This window comes from Symphalangus syndactylus, chromosome 22, assembly GCF_028878055.3.
Source record: "Symphalangus syndactylus isolate Jambi chromosome 22, NHGRI_mSymSyn1-v2.1_pri, whole genome shotgun sequence".
Classification (NCBI taxonomy): Eukaryota; Metazoa; Chordata; class Mammalia; order Primates; family Hylobatidae; genus Symphalangus; species Symphalangus syndactylus.
Genome location: NC_072444.2, coordinates 59,589,865 through 59,597,091, shown reverse-complemented (window position 1 = coordinate 59,597,091; position 7,227 = coordinate 59,589,865).

Below are 7,227 nucleotides of genomic sequence, written 5' to 3'. Positions count from 1 at the left end.
TCCAGCTTTGTTCTTTTGGCTTAGGATTGACTTGGCGATGCAGGCTCTTTTTTGGTTCCATATGAACTTTAAAGTAGTTTTTTCCAATTCTGTGAAGAAAGTCATTGGTAGCTTGATGGGGATGGCATTGAATCTATAAATTACCTTGGGCAGTATGGCCATTTTCACACTATTGATTCTTCCAACCCATGAGCATGGAATGTTCTTCCATTTGTTTGTATCCTCTTTTATTTCATGTCTAAAACACCAAAAGCAATGACAACAAAAGCCAAAATTGACAAATGGGATCCAATTAACCTAAAGAGCTTCTGCACAGCAAAAGAAACTACCATCAGAGTGAACAGACAACCTACACAATGGGAGAAAATTTTTGCAACCTACTCATCTGACAAAGGGCTAATATCCAGAATCTACAATGAACTCAAACAAATTTACAAGAAAAAAACAAACAACCCCATCAAAAAGTGGGCGAAGGACATGAACAGACACTTCTCAAAAGAAGACATTTATGCAGCCAAAAAACATATGAAAAAATGCTCATCATCACTGGCCATCAGAGAAATGCAAATCAAAACCACAATGAGATACCATCTCACACCAGTTAGAATGGCCATCATTAAAAAGTCAGGAAACAACAGGTGCTGGAGAGGATGTGGAGAAATAGGAACACTTTTACACTGTTGGTGGGACTGTAAACTAGTTCAACCATTGTAGAAGTCAGTGTGGCGATTCCTCAGGGATCTAGAAATACCATTTGACCCAGCCATCCCATTACTGGGTATATACCCAAAGGACTATAAATCATGCTGCTATAAAGACACATTAACACGTATGTTTATTGCGACACTATTCACAATAGCAAAGAGTTGGAACCAACCCAAATATCCAACAACGATAGACTGGATTAAGAAAATGTGGCACATATACACCATGGAATACTATGCAGCCATAAAAAATGATGAGTTCATGTCCTTTGTAGGGACACGGATGAAACTGGAAATCATCATTCTCAGTAAACTATCGCAAGGACAAAAAACCAAACACTGCATGTTCTCACTCATAGGTGGGAACTGAACAATGAGAACTCATGGACACAGGAAGGGGAACATCACACTCCTGGGACTGTTGTGGGGTGCAGGGAGAGGGGAGGGAAAGCATTAGGAGATATACCTAATGCTAAATGACGAGTTAATGGGTGCAGCAAAACAACATGGCACATGGATACATATGTAACAAACCTGCACATTGTGCACATGTACCCTAAAACCTAAAATATAATAATAAAAAAAAAGAAAAAAAACAACATTTTTTTTAAAAGGGGATTTGCATCCCAATCATCTCAGACAGAAGATATGACAACTGTGAACTCTTGAGCCATTATTTTGCCAACTTTTAAGATTCAGTAATACAATCTGTTCTTATTCAAAACATGTGCTTTAGACTAGGCATGGCAGCTCAGACCTGTAATCCCAGCACTTTGGGAGGCTGAAGTGGAAGGATTGCTTGGACCCTGGAGTTTGAGACCAGCCTGGGTAATAGAGTGAGACCTTGTCTCTACAAACAATTTTTTAAAAAATTTAGCCTGGGCCAGGCACGGTGGCTCATGCCTGTAATCCCAGTACTTTGGGAGGCCAAGGTGGGCAGATCACGAGGTCAGGAGATCGAGACCATCGTGGCTAACACATGGTGAAACCCCATCTCTACTAAAAAAATATACGAAAATATTAGCTGGGCATGGTGGCGGGTGCCTGTAGTCCCAGCTATTCGGGAGGCTGAGGCAGGAGAATGGGGAGGTGGAGCTTGTAATGATCCAAGATTGTGCCACTGCACACTGCAACCTGGGCGACAGAGTGAGACTCCATATTAAAAAAAAAAAAATTAGTGTGGCGTGGTGATGTGGACCTGTAGTTCCAGCTACTCTAAAGGCTGAGGCAAGAGGATCACTTGAGCATGGGAGATCAGGGCTGCAGTGAGCCATGACTGTGCCACTGCACTCCAGCCTGGGTGACAGGGCAAGACCTTGTCTCCAAAAAAGAAAAGCATATATATATATATATATATATATATGCTTTATATCTCAATGGAGAAAATGCATCTGCCCATGTCTAAGGAAAAAGATTTTCAATTTTTTCAATTTCAAATTAATGTGTAATATAGTCTGTCCCACTTTTCCCAGCTCATGTCACTGAGTTACATGTCCGTGGACCAAGAAACAGACTGGAATAAAGCTAAGAATTCACAAGCAGGGAAGAATTCTGTTTCTATGCATCAAAAGAAAGCAACTGTTGTAGGAGAAATCGGAGGTGAATACAACAAATGAAGAAATATTTATTCAAGAGAATTTATTAAATCTCATAATTTGGAGAGTTTGTGGCACTTGAACCACAATCTTCTCTCTCCCTGCCTCTCCCCATCTCAGACCAATAATAATAAAAGAGCTAGGAAAAACAGCCACATGTTCTTATTTATCTGTGTACTGAGGTCTTCACCACCTCTTCACTTTTAGTGGTGAAAAGCCCACTTTTCATCACTAAAATGTGGGTCGTGATAGTACAGAATTGACATAAAGAGCTGTAAAAAGGAAAAAATACTGTAGACCAGTTATGTCAAGTAGAGTTTATTTGAGCAAAGAAAAATTATGCAAAAGAAAACAAAAAATGATTCTCAAATCGGGCAACCCCTCAGAACCAAACAGATTCAGAGGACTCCCACCAGCAGAATGATATGTCAGCATTTATAGAAAAGTGAGGTATAGGACTGAGGGAAGAGGGAAAAAGAAAAGAAAAAGTGAGGTATAGAGGCAACTTAATTGGTTATAGCTTAACTGGTTAATTGGTTACAGAGCCTCCTGCAATTAACTAAAGCTCAGCTACTGGGATCAACTTCTATATTGGTTTGGTCTGTTGGGCCCAGTACAAGAGCCTAGTTCAAGTCAATGACTTTCTAAAAAACTTCATTTTAGAGAATAATTTTTTAAAATTTTATTCAGATGAAATGATACAACATTTGTAAAGTACTTAGCATAGTGCCTGAATAAATGCTAGCTACTGTTCTTATTATTGTCAGTCACTCGTATCACCACAGGGTGATGTCACAGGGTCAAACCCAAGATGAGATCATCAATAACTACCGCACCTCTGACATCTCAATGGCAATCATCCGGCTTGGACCATTGCCCCCATCCTTCCATTGGACATACCACTTTCTCACTATCCATTGCTCTCAGCTCCTTCCTTCTCAACTTAGATTCCTAAGTGCACCCTATATGCCTCCCTTTTAAACACTCTTGACTTCCATAGTCCAATCTGTCCTTGTCTGCCTGGCAGAATCCCAGCCTTGGTTAAAACCCAACTGCTTGCCTACTCAGTACCTGAGCAGTTGACGGTAACTGGAGAAAATGGTACAACACTAAACTGTGATTTGCTTTTTCCACTGTGTTGACATTTACTCTGATAGTGTAAAAGCAACGGTGGGTAAAACTGCTGAGGCCTTATTAAAAGGAATCAAGCCAACACCATCGAACTGCACCAGCAGTGATTGTATTTTCACCATTATGCACTTGCAGTTAAAAGAAAAAGCAAGTTTCACTTAAGAATGTCCTTAATGAAGCAGTAAAAATTATTAATTATATTAAATCTAAACTCTTGATTACATATCTTTTAAATATTATGCAATATTTGGAAAATATTCCAGTGGAAAAATGGGACTGTCTGCACAAAAAAGTGCTGCTGCATATCGAAGGATGCATATCTTGAGTAAAATACTTGTGTGATTGAGTTATGAGCTGAACTAGCCACCTTTTTCATGAAATAACATTTTTACTTAAAAGAATGTCTGGTGGACAAACCATGGCTATTAGTTTTGTGTAATTGACATAGTTTCTTGAAAATTAGCAAAGTTTGACTTTAAGGAAGGCAATCAATTTTTTTTGTCAATGATAACATTTGAGGTTTCAAGCAAAAATTAGAATTTTGGAGAACATGCATGATCCCCTATGGGTTCAACAACTTTCTGATACTTAAAGACTTTTTTCATGTGATCGATAGTGATATTAATGAATGTAACTTTAAAAATATTACATAATATTTATAATTATATATATAACATTATATAATATTGCCCACTGCAAACTTATTCCTTCTCAGCTTTGATGTGGCATTGTCAGTGGTCATCTGGTCAATGTTCCAGCTCTGAAAACCAAAGACAGTGATCCAAGGATGGCAGGCCTGACAAAATCAAAAGTCAACATCCCATCAAGTGTATACTCTCCTGTTTGCAAACAGTCTTCATTTGATCCCTTTTCTTTCCTGTGTTTGTTGGGAAGTTAGTATCAAATAAAATATATTTTATTTTATTATAAAGTATATTTTATTTTATTATAAAGTATATTTTATTTTATTATAAAATATTTGGAACTCAGAGAACTAATATTTTTCAGGTGACCAATGCATGATGTTCCAAAATCATTAACAATGTAAGATAGACCACTGGGTTTTAAAGTAACAGAGTAGAAAGAGTTAATGTGGTTTCAGATTCCACATTGCAACTAACTTTTTTTTTTTTGAGACAGAGTCTCGCTGTCGCCCAGGCTGGAGTGCAGTGGCGCGATCTCGGCTCACTGCAGGCTCCGCCCCCCGGGTTTCACGCCATTCTCCTGCCTCAGCCTCCCGAGTAGCTGGGACTACAGGCACCCGCCACCTCGCCCGGCTAATTTTTTTGTATTTTTAGTAGAGATGGGGTTTCACTGTGTTAGCCAGGATGGTCTCGATCTCCTGACCTCGTGATCTGCCCGCCTCGGCCTCCCAAAGTGCTGGGATTACAGGCATGAGACACCGCACCTGGCCACAACTAACTTTTAAGAAACTGCTACTTGTCAAGTTTTGGTATAGAATCAAAGAAGAATATCCACAATTATCTGAGAGTGTTATTATAATAGTGCTCTCTTTTCCAACTGTACGTCTATGCGAGCCAAGGTAATCTTCATATCCTTCAACCAAAACAACATATCACAACAGCTTGAGTGCAGAAGCAAATGTGAGAATCCAGCAGTCTTCAACTAAGTCAGACATTAAGGAGATTTGAAAAACTGGAAGACACTACCACACTTCTCTCCTTTTTTTTTTTTTTTTTTGCCTTTGGAGAATATAGTTATTTTTCATAAAAAGTTATACTGTGATTAGGGTTTTTTTATGTGAATTAATAAACATGTTTTTAAAATTTTTCAGTTTTAATTTCTAATGTGGTAAAGATTCATAGATTTAGCCTACATAAACAAAAACTCTTCAGTGTCCTCAATTTTTAAGTATGTAAAAAGGTGCTGAAACCATAGTTTGAGAACCACTGCTATAATGCAAGATAGATGATGTAACCCTGACCTAGAAAGTCTGGGCAGAGTCAGAAGGGAAGAGTCGTTTTCGTGAAGGTCTATTTCATTATTGGTGGGCAGCATTTTACAAATAGATACATTTAAATAATGTGTGGTTGACTGTAACTGAATAATCAATTTAAGTAGAAACCAGCAGGCAAGTAATTGTCTAAATATTCTTGTACTAATCATCCCTTGATTATATCATCCCCTTGAGAAGAAAGAAATTGAAAATATAATAAGGCCAAACCTGCTGTCTATGCCCAGCCTCCAACTCCAGATCAGCCAGTGAGAATGTCATACCAGGCTTCAGGGGCTGAGTAGGGTCTGTTCCAATTAAAGTGGAATTGTTGACTTCTTCAGAAAAGGAAGCAGTGGGATCAATGGCTATTTAGCTGCAGTAGCAGCCTGGAATCACTTACTGCCTGATGTCCAAGCTGGGTATCAAGGTCTTTACATACTTTTGACAGACTAAACCTCTAAATGCTGCCCATTGTTGGTATCAATGTGCCGTTGCCCACTGCAAACTTATTCCTTCTCAGCTTTGATGTGGCACTGTCAGTGGTCATCTGGTCAATGTGCCAGCTCTGAAAACCAAAGACAGTGATCCAAGGATGGCGGACCTGACAAAATCAAAGTCAATATTCCATCAAGTTTATACTCTCCTGTTTGCAAACAGTCTTCATGTGATCCCTTTTCTTTCTTGTGTTTTTTGGGGAGTTAGTATCAAATGTCAGTTTCAAACCATGACAGTTCTGGTCTTCAATAATTTATATTCCCTAAGTGTAATCAATGTTCCTGACTTTCTATGAAAGTCATACCGTATCACCCCATTTCTATTCCCTAAGGCCTCTTTCATTTTCCTGCATGAGTTTGTTTTCACATCCAGTTTTACCGACCCCAAGTCAAATCCTTTGTTGAAAATGTCTCTGAGTGCTTTGCTAAGGTCAGCATGTGACAGAGAATTACATATGAGTCTCACTAATGTCTGCCCATAAGCTGCCTTGATGAGGCCTCAAGACCGGGTGATTTGGTGGTTGCCTGAGGGTGCTGATCTGCTAGCCTCTGCGGCTGGAAGAACAAAGTAAAAAATAATTCATATTTCTGGCTTCTATTCTGGGGGTGAATTTTGCTTTGTTCTCATCTGGAATTTGGAAGTTTTAAACCTCTGTATACTCAAGCGTCGATTTTTCTAGATCCAGTAGGACCCTTAGAAATCTATTCCAACACCACCATTTGCTGCTGAGGCCATTAAAGGCAAAGAAGAGAAGTGACTTGAGAAGTCAGGGTCAGGCAGTGCCCAAGCTGGGATGCGTCCTCTCTCTCCTTTCCCCTGCCTTGCAACTGCAGGAGTCTCAAAGGCCTAGGTCCAGTATCTGTCTGTAGGTCCTAGATTTGCGGCATTTAGCTCTAGCCTGGTGCCCTACAGCCATGGTGTGATGGATATTTGTGGTTTTTTCCTCCCTAGGGTTTCTTCTTGTTTTCCCGACAGCATCCACTCGCCTTTCCCCTCTCTCAGTCCACGTGGCTTCACTGGTGCAAACCCCATCCCCTGATTCCAGTCTGGACAGTGGCCAATATGATTGGTAGAGGGATGAACATGTGACCCAAACTTGGCCAATCAGACCCAGCTTCAGTCTGTTTGCTGTTGCTGTGAAGAAATATGGTGTCCATTTAGTAGGATATAAAATTGAAGGTGTTCATGGTCATTTTGCCACTACTTGGAAAGAAACTGACTGAGAAGCAAATCAACCCTGAGGAAAGCAAAGCTGAGAAGGAGAGACTGAGGGAGAAACAGACAGAGAAACAGAGAGAGGGGGAAAAGAGAGGGGCAGGGGGAGAAGGAGCAGGGAGAGGGGTTC